At 46.9% G+C, this 23,627-nt stretch overlaps 1 protein-coding gene across 2 annotated transcripts in view; it reads right to left on the reverse strand.

Annotated features, from left to right (window-relative positions):
• The window catches only part of LOC118379780 (neurocan core protein-like), a 124,247-nt gene extending 101,210 nt beyond the window's left edge, over positions 1-23,037 (reverse strand). For both annotated transcript variants that reach the window (XM_052476363.1, XM_052476362.1), the window contains exons 1-2: positions 22,692-23,037; positions 14,615-14,674 (exon numbers count right to left, since the gene is read on the reverse strand). The gene's annotated coding sequence lies outside the window, so the exon portion shown is untranslated. The remainder of the gene's footprint in view (positions 1-14,614; positions 14,675-22,691) is intronic.
• Between the last annotated feature and the right edge of the window lie 590 nt (positions 23,038-23,627).

The following is a 23,627-nucleotide window of genomic DNA, read 5'->3' on the forward strand; positions in this document are numbered from 1 at the left end:
GAGTGACGGAGGAGGGGAATGACAGAGACGAAAGAGGGGAACGACAGAGACGTTGGAGGGGAACGACAGAGACGGAGGAGGGGAACGACATAGTGACGGAAGAGGGGAACGACGGAGACGTTGGAGGGGAAAGACAGAGACGGAGCAGGGGAATGACAGAGACGTTGGAGGGGAACGACAGAGACGTTGGAGGGGAACGACAGAGTGACGGAAGAGGGGAACGACAGAGACGTTGGAGGGGAACGACAGAGTGACGGAAGAGGGGAACGACAGAGTGATGGAGGAGGGTATCGACAGAGTGACGGAGGAGGGGAACGATAGAGTTACGGAAGAGGGGAACGACAGAGACATTGGAGGCGAACGACAGATTGACGGAAGAGGGGAACGACAGAGTGACGGAGGAGGGGAACGACAGAGTGACGGAGGAGGGGAACGACAGAGTGACAGAGTAGGGGAACGACAGAGTGACGGAGGAGGCGAACGACAGAGTGACGGAGGAGGGGAACGACAGAGTGACGGAAGAGGGTGGAACGACAGAGTGACGGAAGAGGGGAACGACAGAGACGTTGGAGGGGAACGACAGAGTGACGGAGGAGGGGAACGACAGAGTGACGGAGGAGGGGAACGACAGAGACGGAAGAGGGGAACGACAAAGACGTTGGAGGGGAACGACAGAGACGGAAGAGGGGAACGACAGAGACGTTGGAGGGGAACGACAGAGACGTTGGAGGGGAACGACAGAGACGGAGGAGGGGAACGAGAGAGACGGAGGAGGGGAACGACAGAGAAGGAGGAGGGGAACGAGAGAGATGGAGGAGGGGAACGAGAGAGATGGAGGAGGGGAACGAGAGAGACGGAGGAGGGGAACGACAGAGTGACGGACGAGGGGAACGACAGAGTGACAGAGGAGGGGAACGACAGAGTGACAGAGGAGGGGAACGACAGAGACGTTGGAGGGGAACAACAGAGTGACAGAAGAGGGGAACGACAGAGTGACAGAAGAGGGGAACGAGAGAGACTTTGGAGGGGAACGACAGAGTGACGGAGGAGGGGAATGACAGAGACGAAAGAGGGGAACGACAGAGACGTTGAAGGGGAACGACAGAGACGTTGGAGGGGAACGACAGAGTGACGGAAGAGGGGAACGACAGAGACGTTGGAGGGGAACGACAGAGTGACGGAAGAGGGGAACGACAGAGTGATGGAGGAGGGGATCGACAGAGTGACGGAGGAGGGGAACGATAGAGTTACGGAAGAGGGGAACGACAGAGACATTGGAGGCGAACGACAGATTGACGGAAGAGGGGAACGACAGAGTGACGGAGGAGGGGAACGACAGAGTGACGGAGGAGGGGAACGACAGAGTGACGGAGTAGGGGAACGACAGAGTGACGGAGGAGGCGAACGACAGAGTGACGGAGGAGGGGAACGACAGAGTGACGGAAGAGGGTGGAACGACAGAGTGACGGAAGAGGGGAACGACAGAGACGTTGGAGGGGAACGACAGAGTGACGGAGGAGGGGAACGACAGAGTGACGGAGGAGGGGAACGACAGAGACGGAAGAGGGGAACGACAAAGACGTTGGAGGGGAACGACAGAGACGGAAGAGGGGAACGACAGAGATGTTGGAGGGGAACGATAGAGACGTTGGAGGGGAACGACAGAGACGGAGGAGGGGAACGAGAGAGACGGAGGAGGGGAACGACAGAGAAGGAGGAGGGGAACGAGAGAGATGGAGGAGGGGAACGAGAGAGATGGAGGAGGGGAACGAGAGAGACGGAGGAGGGGAACGACAGAGTGACGGACGAGGGGAACGACAGAGTGACAGAGGAGGGGAACGACAGAGTGACAGAGGAGGGGAACGACAGAGTGACAGAAGAGGGGAACGACAGAGTGACAGAAGAGGGGAACGAGAGAGACTTTGGAGGGGAACGACAGAGTGACGGAGGAGGGGAATGACAGAGATGAAAGAGGGGAACGACAGAGACGTTGGAGGGGAACGACAGGGACGTTGGAGGGGAACGACAGAGTGATGGAAGAGGGGAACGACAGAGACGTTGGAGGGGAAAGACAGAGACGTTGGAGGGGAATGACAGAGACGTTGGAGGGGAACGACAGAGACGTTGGAGGGGAACGACAGGGACGTTGGAGGGGAACGACAGAGTGATGGAAGAGGGGAACGACAGAGTGACGGAGGAGGGGAAGGACAGAGACGGAGGAGGGGAACGACAGAGTGACGGAGGAGGGGAACGGCAGAGACGGAAGAGGGGAACGACAGAGACGGAAGAGGGGAACGACAGAGTGACGGAGGAGGGGAACGACAGAGTGACGGAGGAGGGGAAGGACAGAGACGGAGGAGGGGAACGACAGAGACGTTGGAGGGGAACGACAGAGTGACGGAAGAGGGGAACGACAGAGATGTTGGAGGGGAACGACAGAGTGACGGAAGAGGGGAAGGACAGCGACGGAGGAGGGGAACAGCAGAGACGGAAGAGGGGAACGACAGAGTGACGGAGGAGGGGAACGACAGAGTGACGGAGGAGGGGAACGACAGAGTGACGGAGGAGGGGAACGGCAGAGACGGAAGAGGGGAACGACAGAGTGACGGAGGAGGGGAACGACAGAGTGACGGAGGAGGGGAACGACAGAGTGACGGAGGAGGGGAACGACAGAGTGACGGAGGAGGGGAACGGCAGAGACGGAAGAGGGCAACGACAGAGACGTTGGAGGGGAACGACAGAGACGGAGGAGGGGAATGACAGAGTGACGGAAGAGTTGAACGACAGAGACGCTGGAGGGGAACGACAGAGACGCTGGAGGGGAACGACAGAGACGTTGGAGGGGAACGACAGAATGACGGAAGAGGGGAACGACAGAGACGTTGGAAGGGAACGACAAAGACGTTGGAGGGGAACGACAGAGACGTTGGAGGGGAACGACAGAATGACGGAAGAGTTGAACGACAGAGACGTTGGAGAGGAACGACAGAGTGACGGAAGAGGGGAACGACAGAGACGTTGGAGGGGAACGACAAAGACGTTGGAGGGGAACGACAGAGATGTTGGAGGGGAACGACAAAGACGTTGGAGGGGAACGACAGAGTGACGGAAGAGGGGAACGACAGAGACGTTGGAGGGGAACGACAGAGACGTTGGAGGGGAACGACAGAATGACGGAAGAGGGGAACGACAGAGTGACGGAAGAGGGGAACGACAGAGTGACGGAAGAGGGGAACGACAGAGACGTTGGAGGGGAACGACAGAGTGACGGAAGAGGGGAACGACAGAGTGACGGAGGAGGGGAACGACAGAGTGACGGAAGAGGGGAACGACAGAGACGTTGGAGGGGAACGACAGAGTGACGGAAGAGGGGAACGACAGAGTGACGGAGGAGGGGAACGACAGAGTGATTGAAGAGGGAACGACAGAGTGACAGAGGAGGGGAACGATAGAGTGACGGAAGAGGGGAACGACAGAGACGTTGGAGGGGAACGACAGAGTGACGGAAGAGGGGAACGATAGAAGAGAGGAGAGAAGAGAGGAGAGAAGAAGAGAAGAGAGGAGGAGAGGAGAGGAGAAGAGAGAAGAAGAGAAGAGAGGAGAGGAGGAGAGGAGAGGAGTAGAGAGAAGAAGAGAAGAGAGGAGAGGAGAAGAGAGGAGAGGAGAAGAGAGAAGAAAAGATAAGGAAAGAAAGAAGAGAGGAGAGAGAAGAGAGGAGAAAAAAGAGAGAAAAGAGACTTAAAAAGGCCTTTAAAAATGGACAGGCTGTCATGGATGGTAGCCTGGTATAATACTAGGTGCATTGCTATGATACTGTGTGGACTGGTGCAGTGCCTTATGGGTTGTCTTGAGCTTTGACACTGTGAATTTGTTTCAATAGCTATACTCTGTATTCTAGGTTCAGAACATTATTGGGGCCATAGTCTTGTGTAGGTAATGGGCTGTAGTTAGGCATTACTTTATCATTTGCAATAGCATTGTTTTGTATGTTATATAGGATCAACATGGTGTTGTGGCATAATAACAGGAAAGACAGATAATAATATATCGGTAAGGGGTGGGAAGTGGATAGAGAACTACAGAATAATTGCTGAAGATTATCAGAAAATAACTTTGCCCCTCCAACCGCTCATTCCAATTCCTCTTCTGAAAAAGTTCTACCAGAAAAGCAAATTGAGCTGAATCAGACGTTATTCTCTTCCTGGTCCCCCAGGTATTGTAGTCTGTGTTTGCCTGCACATGTGTGTTGAATAAGTCTGATGAATAATCACACTCTAAGCAGCTAATGACTCGTGAAAATGCTGCAGCTGTGACACGAGGAGGAGAAAGAGACTGAAAGCTTTAGGTAAGATAGGACCCAGTGGTGAGGAGAGGAGGGGATGGAAGGGGAGGGATGGGGAGAGGAGAGGAGTGGAAGGGCAGGGAGGGGATTAGAGGAGAGGAGAGGAGAGGAGAGGAGAGGAGAGGAGAGGAGAGGAGAGGAGAGGAGAGGAGGAGAGGAGAGGAGAGGAGAGGAGAGGAGAGGAGAGGAGAGGATGGAAGGGGAGGGACGGGGAGAGGAGAGGAGTGGAAGGGCAGGGAGGGGAGGGGATTAGAGGAGAGGAGTGGAAGGGCAGGGAGGGGAGGGGATTAGAGGAGAGGAGAGGAGAGGAGAGGAGAGGAGAGGATGGAAGGGGAGGGACGGGGAGAGGAGAGGAGTGGAGGGGCGGGCGGGGAGGGGAGGGGAGGGGATTAGAGGAGAAGAGAGGAGAGGAGGGGAGAGGATTCCACATGGAACCCACAAGGGTTCTACCTGGAACAAACAAGGGTTCTTCAAAGGGTTCTCCTATCGGGACAGCCGAGGAACCCTTTAAGGTTCTAGATAGCACCTTGTTTTTTCTAAGAGTGTATGGTATGATGGGGAGGGAGAGAAGGACAGCATGACAAAGACAGAGCGAGCAAGGAAACAAAGAAAGATAAGAGAAATAAGGTTTAGGACAAAGAGAGACAGTTTGACAAAATGATGCGTAAAAGAGACCTTGTAGCTAGGCAACCTTTTTTTAACGGCATCAATTGCATGTAGGGAACATAGGCATTGATTTCCATGAGGCTTGATTATTGGAGCAAATGGCCTGGGACCATGCATCTACTGTAGGTCTACTTAATCAGACAGTACCAGCCTACCAACCATAACCCACTCTCTGTCCCTCCAGACTGTTGTCAACCTACCAACCATAAACCACTATCTGTCCCTCCAGACTGTTGTCAGCCAACCAACCATAAACCACTATCTGTCCCTCCAGACTGTTGTCAGCCTACCAACCATAAACCACTATCTGTCCCTCCAGACTGTTGTCAGCCTACCAACCATAAACCACTCTCTGTCCCTCCAGACTGTTGTCAGCCAACCAACCATAAACCACTCTCTGTCCCTCCAGACTGTTGTCAGCCAACCAACCATAAACCACTCTCTGTCCCTCCAGACTGTTGTCAGCCTACCAACCATAAACCACTATCTGTCCCTCCAGACTGTTGTCAGCCAACCAACCATAAACCACTATCTGTCCCTCCAGACTGTTGTCAGCCAACCAACCATAAACCACTCTCTGTCCCTCCAGACTGTTGTCAGCCAACCAACCATAAACCACTCTCTGTCCCTCCAGACTGTTGTCAGCCAACCAACCATAAACCACTCTCTGTCCCTCCAGACTGTTGTCAGCCAACCAACCATAAACCACTCTCTGTCCCTCCAGACTGTTGTCAGCCAACCAACCATAAACCACTCTCTGTCCCTCCAGACTGTTGTCAGCCTACCAACCATAAACCACTATCTGTCCCTCCAGACTGTTGTCAGCCAACCAACCATAAACCACTCTCTGTCCCTCCAGACTGTTGTCAGCCTACCAACCATAAACCACTCTCTGTCCCTCCAGACTGTTATCACCCTACCAACCATAAACCACTCTCTGTCCCTCCAGCCTGTTATCACCCTACCAACCATAAACCACTATCTGTCCCTCCAGACTGTTGTCAGCCAACCAACCATAAACCACTATCTGTCCCTCCAGACTGTTGTCAACCTACCAACCATAAACCACTATCTGTCCCTCCAGACTGTTGTCAGCCAACCAACCATAAACCACTATCTGTCCCTCCAGACTGTTGTCAGCCAACCAACCATAAACCACTATCTGTCCCTCCAGACTGTTGTCAGCCTACCAACCATAAACCACTATCTGTCCCTCCAGACTGTTGTCAGCCTACCAACCATAAACCACTATCTGTCCCTCCAGACTGTTGTCAGCCTACCAACCATAAACCACTATCTGTCCCTCCAGACTGTTGTCAGCCTACCAACCATAAACCACTATCTGTCCCTCCAGACTGTTGTCAGCCTACCAACCATAAACCACTCTCTGTCCCTCCAGACTGTTGTCAGCCAACCAACCATAAACCACTATCTGTCCCTCCAGACTGTTGTCAGCCAACCAACCATAAACCACTCTCTGTCCCTCCAGACTGTTGTCAGCCAACCAACCATAAACCACTCTCTGTCCCTCCAGACTGTTGTCAGCCAACCAACCATAAACCACTCTCTGTCCCTCCAGACTGTTGTCAGCCAACCAACCATAAACCACTCTCTGTCCCTCCAGACTGTTATCACCCTACCAACCATAAACCACTCTCTGTCCCTCCAGGCTGTTGTCAGCCAACCAACCATAACCCACTCTCTGTCCCTCCAGACTGTTGTCAGCCTACCAACCATAAACCACTCTCTGTCCCTCCAGACTGTTATCACCCTACCAACCATAAACCACTCTCTGTCCCTCCAGCCTGTTATCACCCTACCAACCATAAACCACTATCTGTCCCTCCAGACTGTTGTCAGCCAACCAACCATAACCCACTCTCTGTCCCTCCAGACTGTTGTCAGCCAACCAACCATAACCCACTCTCTGTCCCTCCAGCCCGTACCAGCCTACCAACCATAAACCACTCTCTGTCCCTCCAGCCCGTACCAGCCTACCAACCATAACCCACTCTCTGTCCCACCAGACTGTTGTCACCCTACCAACCATAACCCACTCTCTGTCCCTCCAGCCTGTTATCACCCTACCAACCATAAACCACTATCTGTCCCTCCAGACTGTTATCACCCTACCAACCATAAACCACTCTCTGTCCCTCCAGCCTGTTATCACCCTACCAACCATAAACCACTCTCTGTCCCTCCAGACTGTTGTCAGCCTACCAACCATAAACCACTCTCTGTCCCTCCAGACTGTCATCACCCTACCAACCATAACCCACTCTCTGTCCCTCCAGACTGTTGTCAGCCAACCAACCATAAACCACTATCTGTCCCTCCGGACTGTTATCACCCTACCAACCATAAACCACTATCTGTCCCTCCAGACTGTTGTCAGCCAACCAACCATAACCCACTCTCTGTCCCTCCAGACTGTTCTCAGCCTACCAACCATAACCCACTCTCTGTCCCTCCAGCCCGTACCAGCCTACCAACCATAACCCACTCTCTGTCCCACCAGACTGTTGTCACCCTACCAACCATAACCCACTCTCTGTCCCTCCAGCCTGTTATCACCCTACCAACCATAATCCACTCTCTGTCCCTCCAGCCCGTACCAGCCTACCAACCATAACCCACTCTCTGTCTCACCAGACTGTTGTCACCCTATCAACCATAACCCACTCTCTGTCCCACCAGACTGTTGTCAGCCAACCAACCATAAACCACTCTCTGTCCCTCCAGACTGTTATCACCCTACCAACCATAAACCACTCTCTGTCCCTCCAGCCTGTTGTCAGCCAACCAACCATAAACCACCATCTGTCCCTCCAGACTGTTGTCAGCCAACCAACCATAAACCACTATCTGTCCCTCCAGACTGCTGTCAGCCAACCAACCATAACCCACTCTCTGTCCCTCCAGACTGTTGTCAGCCAACCAACCATAAACCACTATCTGTCCCTCCAGACTGTTGTCAGCCAACCAACCATAACCCACTTTCTGTCCCACCAGACTGTTGTCACCCTATCAACCATAACCCACTCTCTGTCCCTCCAGACTGTTATCACCCTACCAACCATAAACCACTCTCTGTCCCTCCAGACTGTTGTCAGCCAACCAACCATAACCCACTCTCTGTCCCTCCAAACTGTTGTCAGCCTACCAACCATAAACCACTCTCTGTCCCTCCAGCCTGTTGTCAGCCAACCAACCATAAACCACTATCTGTACCTCCAGACTGTTGTCAGCCAACCAACCATAAACCACTCTCTGTCCCTCCAGACTGTTGTCAGCCAACCAACCATAAACCACTATCTGTCCCTCCAGACTGTTGTCAGCCAACCAACCATAAACCACTCTCTGTCCCTCCAGACTGTTGTCAGCCAACCAACCATAAACCACTCTCTGTCCCTCCAGACTGTTGTCAGCCAACCAACCATAAACCACTCTCTGTCCCTCCAGACTGTTGTCAGCCAACCAACCATAAACCACTCTCTGTCCCTCCAGACTGTTGTCAGCCAACCAACCATAAACCACTCTCTGTCCCTCCAGACTGTTGTCAGCCAACCAACCATAAACCACTCTCTGTCCCTCCAAACTGTTGTCCCTCAGCCAACCAACCATAAACCACTCTCTGTCCCTCCAGACTGTTGTCAGCCAACCAACCATAACCCACTCTCTGTCCCTCCAAACTGTTGTCAGCCTACCAACCATAAACCACTCTCTGTCCCTCCAGCCTGTTGTCAGCCAACCAACCATAAACCACTATCTGTACCTCCAGACTGTTGTCAGCCAACCAACCATAAACCACTCTCTGTCCCTCCAGATTGCTGTCAGCCAACCAACCATAACCCACTCTCTGTCCCTCCAGACTGTTGTCAGCCAACCAACCATAAACCACTATCTGTCCCTCCAGACTGTTGTCAGCCAACCAACCATAACCCACTTTCTGTCCCACCAGACTGTTGTCAGCCAACCAACCATAACCCACTTTCTGTCCCACCAGACTGTTGTCAGCCAACCAACCATAACCCACTTTCTGTCCCACCAGACTGTTGTCAGCCAACCAACCATAACCCACTTTCTGTCCCACCAGACTGTTGTCACCCTACCAACCATAACCCACTTTCTGTCCCACCAGACTGTTGTCACCCTACCAACCATAACCCACTCTCTGTAACCCACTCTCCTACCTCCTTTTTGTTCACGCGTTCAGTACACAATCCAAACTCACGGCGCGTTCACTAGGAGCAGACGAAAAGTAAAAAGGTTCCGTTCCAGTCTGTAGAAACATGTCAAACGTTGTATAGAATCAATCTTTAGGATGTTTTAACATAAATCTTCAATAATGTTCCAACCGGAGAATTCCTTTGTCTGTAGAATTGTAATGGAACAGAGCCAACTATAATGTGAACGCGCAAGACTGAGCTCGTGGCTCTCTGGCAGACCTCGGACTCATTCCCCTCTCATTCACCCCCACTTCACAGTAGAAGCATCAAACAAGACTGTTGACATATAGTGGAAGCCTTATGAAGTGCAATATGACCCCATAGACACTGTGTATTTGATAGGCCAAGAGTTGAAAAACTACAAACCTCAGATTTCCTCCTTCCTGGTTGGATTTCTTCTTAGGTTTTTGCCTGCCATATGAGTTCTGTTATACACACAGACATCATTCAAACAGTTTTAGAAACTTCAGAGTTTTCCATCCAAATCTACTAAACTTCAGAGTGTTTTCTATCCAAATCTACTAATCATGTGCATTATTCTAGCTTTTATGGCTGAGTAGCAGGCAGTTTAATTTGGGCACGCTTTTCATCCAAAATTCCCAATGCTGCCCCCTACCCTAGAGAAGTTAAAGACTGTGGGGAATATACAACGACATACCATGAAACAACTTTCATGAGACTGAAAGGTTTTATTTGACTAGCTCAGTTGTGGCTTTACAGTAAAAATACAAACATAGCTTCAAAGAGAAGACCATTGAGACAATTCCAGTTGCAATGGCAAATATACTTCAAATTAGTAGGTAACACTCACCAAGGTGTTATAGGCCAACATTGCTGTTCTGCAGAATGAACTAGTCATGTGTTCCTCCTGGCCACCACATTCAGCAGCATCTTTTGCTCATCACATAACCTATCCCTTGCACAAAGCCTTTTCTGTTCACGTAGTTGAACTCGTTTTGGGATGATTCTTTTATAGCGATCTGGGTATCGTCTGTTGCTCCGTTCGGATTTGAGAACCCATTGATGGTAAATAAACTCCCATTGAATTGAACCTGTTGTGCGATGGTGTATTGAAATTGAATGTAACTTCATATTGCTGATAATTGCATCCAACACATCCGCTCATTGAGGGCTGTGAGATGCCGAACGGCAAGCTCCAACTAAAAAGTGCCTGTTGCCAAAAACCTGAGCGCGGATAGTAATTGGATGTGCACCGAAATGGTGCGTGTTAGCCTTTCTAAAGTAGGTCTTAAAACCTCTACAGGATTGGTGGGTCCCCCGCGAGGAGAGTGCACAGTTATGGACTTGAAAATGTATTAATAAACCAATTAGGCACATTTGGGCAGTCTTGATACAACATTTTGAACAGAAATACAATGGTTCATTGGATCAGTCTCAACCGTTGCACATACACTGATGACATCTAGTGGCCAAAATCTAAATTGCGCCTGGGCTGGAATAATACATTATGGCCTTTCTCTTGCATTTCAAAGATGATGGTACAAATGTTGTTGTTTTTTAAACGCATGCTTTTTTTCCTTTGTATTATCATTCACCAGATCTAATGTGTTATATTCTCTTACATTAATTTAACATTCCACAAACTTCAACGTGTTTCCTTTCAAATGGTATCAAGAATATGCATATCCTTGCTTCAGGTCCTGAGCTACAGGCAGTTAGATTTGGGTATGTAATTTTAGGCAAAAGCTGGGAAAAAAAGGGTCCGATCCTTAAGAGGTTTTAAATCATCGCAAATATCCTATAAGATTGGTGTGGGAAACGATATCTGAGGATTCAATCAGTAATTTCAGAAAAAAAGTCCCACCTGTCTCTAAAAATGCAGCTTGTGCCAAATTTTCCAACAGAGCAAGATCAGCGATGGCTCATTAGATTTCCCATTATCTAATTATTTTATAGTATTTTAACAATGGTTTCACTTTCACTACTGCCTCTAATTTAACTAATCACTGTACTTTAAATGAATTATTATGGTAACTAATACATTATAGGACATACAGTAGCCTGTCAAAATTCAGTATTTTGTACAAATTCACAATGGAAATACACTGAAATGTGTTATTATTACTCTCCCAATTTCACACATATTCAACATTACATTTCCCCTAGTCACTAGGCTACGTTTTATTCCACCACTTGGCACTGTGCATATGCATAGTCATAGTCATGGTCATGGTCATGGTCATGGTCATGGTCATGGTCATGGTCATGGTCATGGTCATGGTCATGGTCATGGCTGTGCGTAAAACCATGCATACTCTCAAGCAAACGTTCAAATTGATAAATCTCCCACTTTGTGTGGAAATGAGCCCACGCATGGTTTACGCATAGATTTGTGCCTATGCATGATTGGTAAATGAGGCCCTTGAAGTCCTCACAAGAATAGTAATCCAACTAAAATTCAGAGAAGTGAGGACATTTTGCTGGTCCTCACTTGTAAAAATGGGAATTTTAGGCTTAGAGCTAAGGTTTGGGGTTAAGGTAAGAATTAGGGTTAGAATTAGGGTTAGGGGTTAGTGTTTAATGTTAGAAGTTAGGGTTATGTTTAGGAGTTAAGGTTAGGGTTGGGGGTTTACCCTGACTACACCGTATGTTATAAAATTATTGCACCCACACTGCTCGCGGGCGTCAACGAGCATCTGCGTTGCCAAGCGCTAAAATAGAAGTCATTCTATTTCTGAAGCAGATCGCGCTGCAAGTCCTGCCTCTCCCATCTCCTCATTGGTTTATAGAAGCAGGTACCCACGGCCCATCTCCTCATTGGTTATACCCATGGGGTATACCCATGTGGGTGATTGAAAGATGAACTGTGTTGCCGGTAGTCATGGTAATTACTATGAAAGTTGATATGCAAATCACCATATAAGTTCAAAGATGAAAAGGCCGGGAAGGAGGAGAGATGACTAGAAATTATTTGGTTGACCACTTTATGCGTGGATTAATTGTCGGAGTAGAGGACCTTGTGCATTTCAGGTAAAATAACAACCTAATGTTTATATCCCAGGACAAATTAGCTCGCAACAGCAAGCTAGCTAAATAGGACAAATTAGCTAGCAACAGCAAGCTAGCTAAATAGGACAAATTAGCTAGCAACAGCAAGCTAGCTAAATAGGAAAAATTAGCTAGCAAGTGCAAGCTACCTAGCTAAATTGGCATAAATGTTTAACGCTTTTCAACCTGTCCCTAAATTAATGTAATTGGTTCAGAGTTTGTCTTGATATTTTAACCTGCGCATCGTGATCGTGTTTGGTGTTGGGGGACAAAATAAATGTATGCACGATGTCGCACAGTGGCGCACGTGTGCAGACGGTTTGGGTTCCATGTTAGGTTTAGGTGTAGGGTTAGGGGTTAGGGAAAATAGGATTTTGAATAGTAATCAATTGTTGGTCCCCAAAAAGCCCCCACAAATATAGTAAGTCTGTGTGTGTGTGTAAGTAAGTAAGTTTATAATAATTAGTGGAGCTGAAGGGTGGTACTAACAATAACAAGATAACTACTGTAAAATATACTGTGTTCGTAAAATGTATATACAGTAAGTTCAGAACTTTTGTGAAACAGCACAGTTGAAAAATATAAATCAAAACGGGATGCTCTTCAGAGATATAAGGGTTCAGGGTAACTGGAGGATGGGAATAAAAACTAACAAAAGATAACTAGTGTAAAACCTACTTTCTGTAAAATGTATATAGTATGTATAAGCTGGAAGTAGAAACCTAAGTTATTGTCCATTAGTTTACTCCAAATAGGGGATGGGTGGTAGGGTTAGGGGAAAATAATGAAGGAAAATATATATTTTAATATATATATATATATATATATATATATATATATATATATATATATATATATATATATATATATATATATATTGCATACAGGTACAGTACCAGTCAAATGTTTGGACACACCTTCTCATTCCAGGATTTTTCGATATTTATACTATTTTTACATTGTAGAATAATAGTGAAGACATCACAACTATGAAATAACACATATGGAATCATGTAGTAACCAAAACAGTGTTAAACAAATCAAAATACATTTTATATTTGAGATTCTTCAAAGTAGCCACCCTTTGCCTTGATGACAGTTTTGCACACTCTTCCTGACTGATGTCTTGAAATGTTGCTTCAATATATCCACATAATTTTACGCTCTCATGATTCCATCTATTTTGTGAAGTGCACCAGTCCCTCCTGCAGCAAAGCACCCCCACAACATGATGCTGCCACCCCCATGCTTCATGGTTGGGCTGGTGTTCTTCGGCTTGCAAGCCTCCCCCTTTTTCCTCCAAACATAATGATGGTCATTATGGTCAAAGAGTTCTATTTTTGTTTCATCAGACAAGAGGATATTTCTCTAAAAAGTACGATCTGTGTCCCCATGTGCAGTTGCAAACCGTAGTCTGTCTTTTTTATGGCGGTTTTGTAAGTTTGCTATTCAAAAGAAGCGTTGCCTGATGTGAACCATGCCTCCAACAAAAGAGATCTCAGAAGACCTAAGATTAAGAATTGTTGACTTGCATAAAGTTTGAAAGGGTATCTCTAAAAGCCTTGACTTTTATCAGTCCACGGTAAGACAAAGTGTCTATAAATGGAGAAAGTTCAGCACTGTTGCTACTCTCCCTAGGAGTGGCCATCATGGAAAGATGACTGCAAGAGCACAGCACAGAATGCTCAATGAGGTTAAGAAGAATCCTAGTGTGTCAGCTAAAGTAAATCAACAACAAAATGGCTTCAACAGAAGAAAATATGCCTTCTGGAGTGACCCAGTCAGAGTCCTGACCTCAACCTGATTGAGATGCCGTGGCATGACCTCAAGAGAGTGGTTCACACCAGACATCCCAAGAATATTTCTGAACTGAAACAGTTTTATAAAGATGGTCCAAAATTCCTCCTGACTGTTGTGCAGGTCTGATCTACAACTACAGAAAACGTTTGGTTGAGGTTATTGCTGCCATAGGATTGTCAACCAGTTATTAAATCCAGGGGTTTACATACTTTTGCCACCCTGCACTGTGAATGTTTACACGCTGTTCAATAACGACATAAAAATATCATTGTTTGTGTGTTATTAGTTTAAGCAGACTGTGTTTGTCTATTGTTGTGACTTAGATGTTGATTAGATCACATTTTATAAGCAGTTTATGCAGAAATCCAGGTCATTCCAAAGGGTTCACATACTTTTTCTTGTCACTGTACATGTGAAAAACAGCAGATATACAATACCTAATAATACATATATTAATATTACATTCTCATGCCCAACTCTTCTTTCAATAGATTACATTAAGATACATATACTTACATTGATTTAAATAGGCTACAACCATGACAAAATTGTCCCTCTGTCTTACCTTTAGAGAGGAGTCTGACGGCGTCCTGGCAAATCAGCAAGGGTCCCTCTGTATGAAATCCTGAAACACAGGAAATATTTACATGTAATGTTTCATTTAATATGTAGCTAACGTTGCTAGCGAATGACCATCCCCTCTCATAGCCTATTACACCCCAACAGGATATAGAGGACAGACAGACCAATTTCACTTCAGTCCACAGGAAAAGGAGGAGGAGGTATAGAGGTCCCTGATAACATGCAGCAGGGTCAGAGGTCAGATGTAGCTAGGGGCTGTTAACACACCTGCGGAAAGCTGTTACTCCAGCTGTACTGCATGTCTGGCCGGGGTCAGGGGTTAAAGTTGAGGGGTTAAAGGTGATGGCTTAGAGGTGAGGGGCCAATGTGGTTTGTAAAATCAGGTATAGGGGATCAGGTGCATGGGCAGTAGCTTTGACTTCAATCCACCCACTAGGAGAAATGGGGTGAATCTGAAATGGCACTCTCTTCCCTATACAGTATAGTGCATTACTTTTGTAGTAACTTAGGGAATAGGGTGCCATTTTAGACATGGCTATGATCAGAGAAGTGACATCATAAAGAAAAATAATAATATCATCAAGTTAAGAGGTGCTGGTGCCCTGGAGATAAGCTACTTCCATTTCCATGGCTGCCACTTCATCCAGGAGTTTACGTGTTTAATGACCCGCACAGGAGTTGCTCAGTCCACGGAATATAAAATAGGTTGATACAGAATGAGTTATTGCAGATAGAGCCTTCGTCCGAGCACTGGTGTGTCGGTAACCAACCGTTTTTATTGAATGTGCATCAAAGTTGAATCTATCACTTTTTCATCCCCATACAAAATAAAGACGGTTACAAAATGGGATCATCATTGGACACTGTGACGTCACTAGACACTGGGGACACAGCACTTTGTTTATATGGAGTCTGCTGGCTCCCAGCTACTGTAGGCTAAACTGAAGAACACACGGATCAACAGATAACATCATAATATTGTCATTTAGCAGACACGTTTTATCCAAAGCCACTGACAGTTCACTCATATGTACAGTTGATGTGTCTCATGCAGGAATCAAACCAACAAGCCAACAAGCTGAGAAGCTCCAACCAATCACATCAAATAGCCTGTTCCCGACCAACTCAAACAGGGATACCCAACATGACAGCATTACCTTCAGCATCTGCCACCAGTCAAAAGCAGAGAAAGGAGGCTCTACTCTGGCCAGAGACAAAGAGAAAGGCCGTTCTCTTTATGTGAGAGCCTTTTAGCTGTGGTGCTATGGTCTCATCCAGGCCTGTATGCTGATTGGTTTGAAGGGAAATGTTAGTCCCTCCCTGCCAGGGTGCAAAAAGAAACTTGATTGATTGCTCACTCCTTCCAACCCCCCTCCGGGCTTCTCGCCATTGGAGACTTCACAACAGGGGAGACGAAGAGAGAGAGCGAGTGAGAAAGAGAATCTGAGGTGGAAAATATCTCTCCTGCTCTGCTGTTCTTTTATCAGCTTGAAATGGTTGAAATTCAAGTCATGTCGTCCATACACAGAGAAAATAAATATTTCACTCATAACCTCAACTTTCAGTCTGATTCAATCTTGCTGTATAGAACATAATCGATTCACACAATAAGTGGCACATACTTTTCTTCTTAAAAATACATTTAAAAAACATTAGCAAAGCCAAATCCAACCTAAAAGGTTAAAGCCCTCACTGATATATGACTCCAGTTTTCAGTGTAAGACATAATACCTACATGCTAATCAAAGATACTGCATAATACTGTGGTAGGTTTACTTGAATCTGTTCCTCAGTCACAATGGACCTGTCCAGTTGTGAAAAGCTCCCCAATAAGCCAGAGAAGACAAAGAGTGCCTGTTCTCCTGTTGTTTGTGTAATAATGACCAGATTATTAAGTTGGCGCAGTACAGCTCTATGAAACCAATCCTCTGGGCTTTTGGTACAGTTTTTAGTGTGCCAAAGGTTGTGGGTTCGATTCCAGCAAGGGACAGCTAGTCCCCAATATTAATGCATTTGCTAAATGCTAGTAAGCATAACAAAATAATGCAGACCCTCAAGCAAAGGGAGACATTATACTTCTGTATACAGCTGACCGTAATAATGAACACTTCTCAAACTCAAATCACTTTAAATTGTATACTGGAATTCCCATTCACCACTAATGTGTAGCAACCACCTGAGAAGTTTGTATCGAAACAGTTTGATACCACACAGATCATTGTACCAGACCTCATGTCTGAAAATAAAATCCAGCTGTCCAGAACATAAATCTCAACCTTCTGGCTACTGAAAAACATAAAAAATGATAACTGATAAGATAAACTGTAATCTACTAGATTGTGTATCATTCCAAGTATTTAGTTTTCCTCTCCAGGCCTGAAATTCAGTTTATTAGGTACACCCATCAAGTACCAATTGGCATCAAGGGACCTAACGTGTGCCAGGAAAACATTCCCAACACCATTACACCACCAGCCTGTACCGTTGACACCAGGCAGGATGATGCCATGGACTCATACTGCTTACGCCAAATCCTGGCTCTGCCATCAGCATGACGCAACAGGAACCGGGTTTTGTCGGACCAGACAATATTTTCCCACTTCTCAAATGTCTAGTGTTGGTGATAACGTTCCCAGTGGAGCCGCTTCTTCTTGTTTTTAGCTGATAGGATTGGAACCCGGTGTGGTTGTCTGCCACAATAGCCCTTCCATTACAAGGGCCGATGAGTTGTGCGTTCCGAGATGCCATTCTGCACACCACTGACGTACTGCACCGTGATTTTGCTGTTGGTGGCCCGCCTGTTAACTTGTATGATTCTTGCCATTCTCCTTTGACCTCTCTCATCAATGAGCTGTTTTCACCCACAGGACTTCCGCTGACTGGATGTTTTGTGTTTCTCGCTCCATTCTCTGTAAACCATAGACACTGTCGTGCGTGAAAAGCCCAGGGTGCCGGCTGTTTGTGAGATACAGGAACCGGCTTGCCTGGCACGGATGATCATACCACGCTCAAAGTCACTTAGGTCCCTCGTTTTGCCCATTCTAAAGTTCAATCAAACAGTAACTGAATACCTCGATGTCTGTCTGCCTGCTTTACATAGCAAGCCACGGACACTTGACTACATTTTTTATTTTTTATTTCACCTTTATTTAACCAGGTAAGCTAGTTGAGAACAAGTTCTCATTTACAACTGCGATCTGGTCAAGATAAAGCAAAGCAGTGCGACACAAAGAACAACACAGAGTTACACATGGAATAAACAAACAGAGAACTGGAAGGAAAGGCGGCCAAAGGGGGTGTTGGCTTTGGGGATGACCAGCGAGAGATACCTGCTGGAGCACGTTCTACTGGTGGGTGTTGTTATGGTGACCAGTGAGCTGAGATAAGGCGGGGCTTTACCTAGCAAAGACTTGTAGATGACCTGGATGTCTGTAGGTGCAAACCATTTTCGTGAACAGGGTGGTGTACCTAGTAAACTGGCCACTGAGTGTATATTACTGTCTGTGGTGTGCTGAAACTGATCTTATCTGCACATATGGACAAGTAAAACCAACATGATCCCAGTTCAGACAAACCTCTCTATCCCGGCTGCGCTTATTCTTTAGGCTATTTCTAACATGCTATACATCTGCACCACATTTTCCTACACAGACCAGTGGTTCTGGGACATGATCCATGTATAGTTTTGGGAATTTTATTGGGAATTACTTTTCTTGGGAATTTCTGTTTGAGAAAAATGTACAATATTTCTAATCACAACCCCGTCATTTGCTGTGGCGTAGAGGGAGCTGGCTGTACAAACCCTGGTATAAGTTACGTCAGCATCTGGCCCAGGCCTCCTATAACCGCTTGCCGTCCAGCATCTAAAGTAATTGGTTACCAGAATTTTTTTTATAGCTTTGAGCCTTTTCTTATGACCCTCGTAATAAAAAATGAATAATAGATTTCTTGCCCCAACCTTGTAAATCACCCAGGAAGAGCTAGCTACAACACCATTTGGAAAACACTGGAACAGGTTACAGTAAAGATATCTGGCTCTGCCGTGGTTAACCATCTTGCCAGTAGATCAGGCTAGCCTACCAGTCTTCTCTGTTTCTCCTTCAGCGGGTCGGCTCCTCCCATCCACTCCTCCCGGTGGGAGTGCACAGCCTCTCTCTGATCTGATGGGCTGTGAGGGAGGTCTGTGAGGCCTCTGGCAGTGAGCCATGAATCCCGGGAGTGAACTCTCACGCACTCACCCAGACAGAATAAAAAATGCATGGGTGCCACTGGAGAAGTTTCAGTCTGGTTGGTGAAATCCTCGTCCTCTCTGTCTCTGTCTCTCTCTGACTCTCTCTCTCTGACTCGCTCTCTCTCTCTCTGACTCTCTCTCTCTGACTCTCTCTCTCTCTGTCTCTCTCGCAGTCCCTGTCGGTCTCTCTCTCTCTCTCTCTTTCTGTCTCTGTCCCTGTCTCTCTCTGTCTCTTTCTCTCTGTCCCTGTCTCTGTCCCTGTCTCTCTCTCTGTCTCTCTCTCGCAGTCCCTGTCGGTCTCTCTCTCTCTTTCTGTCTCTGTCCCTGTCTTTCTCTCTCTCTCTGTCGCTGTTCCTGTCTCTCTCGCTTTGTCTCTGTTTCTCTCCCTCTGTCTCTCTCTCTCTCTCTGCATCTCTCACTGCCTATCTCTGTCTCTCTCTCTCTCTGTCTCTCTCTCGCAGTCCCTGTCGGTCTCTCTCTCTCTTTCTGTCTCTGTCCCTGTCTTTCTCTCTCTCTCTGTCGCTGTTCCTGTCTCTCTCGCTTTGTCTCTGTTTCTCTCCCTCTGTCTCTCTCTCTCTCTCTGCATCTCTCACTGCCTATCTCTGTCTCTCTCTCTCTCTCTGCATCTCTCACTGCCTATCTCTGTCTCTCTCTCTCTCTGCATCTCTCACTGCCTATCTCTGTCTCTCTCTCTCTCTCTGCATCTCTCACTGCCTATCTCTGTCTCTCTCTCTCTCTCTCTGCATCTCTCACTGCCTATCTCTGTCTCTCTCTCTCTCTCTGCATCTCTCACTGCCTATCTCTGTCTCTCTCTCTCCCTGTCTTCTCTTGTGTTCCTCTCTTTCTCCTCCTTATTTCATTCTTTCATCTCTCTGCCTGAAGATCCTCTCTACTCCCTCCCTCCCGATCCATCCCCCCTACCTACCTCCCTCATTCTCTCCTCTCTCTCCCCTCCCTCCATCTATCTCTCCTCTCCCCCCTCCATCTCTCCCTCCCCTTTACCTCCCTCTCTATCTCTCTGTGTGGTTTCACAATGACATCAGCCCAAACACTGTGTTGTAAAAACTAGACTAGTTAACCTCCCCCTGCTAACCACAGTTTTCTAGGACATACACTGCCGGTGGTAGACTCCCTTCTTCACAAGGTCTACCAAAAATAGAGTGACTATTTTATATGCAAGAACTATGCATTGACCAAGACAAGGCTTTGAGCTGTTAGGCCACTGATAACCTCACACAATAGATCTTATTTGTCTTTGTGACTGAAACAGTTGCGCTCCCTCAGATTGGTACATTTCAATGTGTTTGTGTGACTTAGACTTTTAGAGTATTTAGCACCCGTGTAATTTACAGCTGGTATATGTGGAGAAAGACTGAATTATTAGTGACCAGACCACGAACCAGGAATGTCTGTACTTTTCCCCAGTTTCCATCATTCTGATGTTGCAAATATGTTGACCCTGTTTCCTTGTCTCTCATGTTTCCAATGATGCACATTGCATGAAGCACATTTGAAATAGACAAATATATGTGTATGCCACAAGAACCTATTCTATCATTGTCTAGGGGAGTGTTAACAGAGGTAGTGATAACGTTCTGTCATTTATCTCTCTTATTTCATGTATCTCTGATGTCATGCCCGGGCCAGGGTATTGGGGTTACTAACATCAGCCACACCTCTGATTGGCCCAGGAGGTTAGAGTGGGCGGGACCATTATAAATAATGGAGAACATGATAGCTCTGCAGGTGTTCTGATCTCTGATCTAATTTCCCTCAGCTGTCTATGGAACCAACCCTCTTTCTATTTCTCTTTTGTTTCCCTCTATCACTCTCTGATCTCTGATCTAATTTCCCTCAGCTGTCTATGGAACCAACCCTCTTTCTATTTCTCTTTTGTTTCCCTCTATCACTCTCTGATCTCTCTCTGATCTCCCCCTCTCTCTGTCTCTCTCTCTGTCTCTCTCTCTGTCTCTCTCTCTCTCTCTGTCTCTCTCTCTCTCTCTCTCTGTCTCTCTCCCCTCTCTCTGTCTCTCTCCCCCTCTCTCTGTCTCTCTCCCCCTCTCTCTGACTCTCTCCCTCTCTCGCTCTGTCTCTCTCCCCCTCTCTCTGACTCTCTCCCTCTCTCTCTCTGTCTCTCTCCCCCTCTCTGACTCTCTCCCTCTCTCTGTCTCTCTCCCCCTCTCTCTGTCTCTCTCCCCCTCTCTCTGACTCTCTCCCTCTCTCTCTCTCTGACTCTCTCCCCCTCTCTCTGTCTCTCTCCCTCTCTCTCTCGGACTCTCTCCCTCTCTCTCTCTGACTCTCTCCCCCTCTCTCTGACTCTCTCCCCCTCTCTCTGACTCTCTCCCCCTCTCTCTGACTCTCTCCCTCTCTCGCTCTGTCTCTCTCCCCTCTCTCTGACTCTCTCCCTCTCTCTCTCTGTCTCTCTCCCCCTCTCTCTGACTCTCTCCCTCTCTCTGTCTCTCTCCCCCTCTCTCTGTCTCTCTCCCCCTCTCTCTGACTCTCTCCCTCTCTCTCTCTCTCTCCCCCTCTCTCTCTCTCTCTCCCCCTCTCTCTGACTCTCTCCCTCTCTCTCTGACTCTCCCCCTCTCTCTGTCTCTCTCCCTCTCTCTCTCTGACTCTCTCCCTCTCTCTCTCTGACTCTCTCCCCCTCTCTCTGACTCTCTCCCTCTCTCTCTCTGTCTCTCTCCCCTCTCTCTGACTCTCTCCCCCTCTCTCTGTCTCTCTCCCCCTCTCTCTGTCTCTCTCCCCCTCTCTCTGACTCTCTCCCCCTCTCTCTGTCTCTCTCCCCTTCTCTCTGTCTCTCTCCTCCTCTCTCTGTCTCTCTCCCCCTCTCTCTGTCTCTCTCCCCCTCTCTCTGACTCTCTCCCCCTCTCTCTGTCTCTCTCCTCCTCTCTCGGTCTCAGTCACTCATTCTTTTTTCTTGCACACACAACATGAACTTGAGGACCATTATATACTGAGGATGCTGTTTAAATGCCACAGAACATTTAAGCCAGTGCCATAACTTTATATGCTTCTTACATATTACTGATAGCCCGCAGTATTAGAGTTTTGTGTCTCCCATCAGGCCCTTACTGAGGAAGCCTATTTTTCTCCTATCCTGTATAAGGGCAACTCTAAGACAAGCCCAGAGGACCTCCCATGAGAAGAAGCTGTGTTGGGTATACACTAAAACAACCTATTCAGTGGTCTAATGTTTATTACATGGGTCCTAAATATAAGCTTGGATCTACTTCGTCAAAAAGACCCCAAAAATAAGCTACTGTAAAGCTCAGTGTGTGTGACTGTGCAAGAGTCTTTTCAGAGACACAGCTAGAGGTAGGCACTGAGGTCATCCTCGATGAGCTTATAGATGACCACATATTTCATGCAAAGTAGGATACATGTCAGAAGAAATAATATGTCAGAAGAAATAACATGTCAGAAGAAATAACATGTCAGGAAGGTACGAAATAATAGCTACAGAATGCATAACATGTCCATACAAAAGTCACGTTAAAGTCGTGTATTATATACAGTGCCTGGAAAGCAGGATCTGGCTATGTAATTTTCATGGTAAAACACCTGAAAGTACTTATGATTGGGCTGAAATCTTGGCTTGGTTGGTTGACCAACAAAGGTTTATACACTACCAAATGCATTTTTAACAGAGTAAGATAAGCAATGCATTCATTCCATTCCCTGCGGCCAGACGCCGCTGATACCCCGGTCTGCATACAGGCTTTAACCCAATATTGTTCATACAGGGTTCAATTTCCACAAATCCTTTATCTCAAACAAATTGAAAAAGTTGACCATTTGCAGCCAATGAAAATATGTTCAATCTTACCTGAAAATAGTATAATTAAAAAATCCGTAGGAATGTAAGATCGGAACGCAGCGCTTCAGTGAAGGTGCTCTAAACGTATCCCGGTGCTCCAATAGTGTCGTCTGTCAGCGATCGGTCGAATGGGTGAAACAGTAAAAAAGAACCGGTAAGTGAGCAAAATTGATTCAACGTCCCAAGCTACGCTTCACACCTTCAAAAAATAAGCCACCTAGTCTGCTTCACGACTAATATGCAGCATCTACCACATGACCAATTTAGAGATATCAAAATGTAAATCTGGATAGACACTCGGTGCCGGTGCTCACTCCCCGTGCGCAGGTGGCGACGCTGAGGGTGAGGAGCTGAATCGGTTTGAACAAAGAGGCGAGCACTGACACACAGACGGTTCAAGCGCCCCCCATTCAACTGAAGAAAAAAAGGGGGGCGAGGATTGGAGGAACGGATTGGTGAAAGGGGGTATTTTACATGACTATAATCCGATTCCATACATAAACCTCAAAGGTTGATCCCTTGTCTCTGAATTAAATTAAAATTCTCATGTCATGAGCTCATAACTAGGCTGGAAATCTCCGAGGGGAGGGGAGTTTCATGCGTTTTTACTCCAGTTTTCCTCAACTCCTTACAAAAGGCCTACAGGAAAGTAAATGCACCTGCAGTAATTCATTTATTATTCAATAGTCTGTAAACTACTGTTTATTACACTAAAATCCATCATTTTTCTCATCTTCAGTAAATAAAACATGAAAAACATGTTCTCATCTTATTGATAAGTGGAAGGATATTATAAATCATAGTGTTATATCATGTAATAAAAACGATGTTATTAGTGGCTGTGAAATCACACAGGTAACCTTACTGTGAGTCATCCCTTGTCAATACCGCAGTGCTATGGTAGCCACGATAATAATACCTTATAGAAATATGGTTGTCTGAGAT

The sequence above is a fragment of the Oncorhynchus keta genome, chromosome 23, assembly GCF_023373465.1.
Source record: "Oncorhynchus keta strain PuntledgeMale-10-30-2019 chromosome 23, Oket_V2, whole genome shotgun sequence".
Lineage (NCBI taxonomy): Eukaryota > Metazoa > Chordata > Actinopteri > Salmoniformes > Salmonidae > Oncorhynchus > Oncorhynchus keta.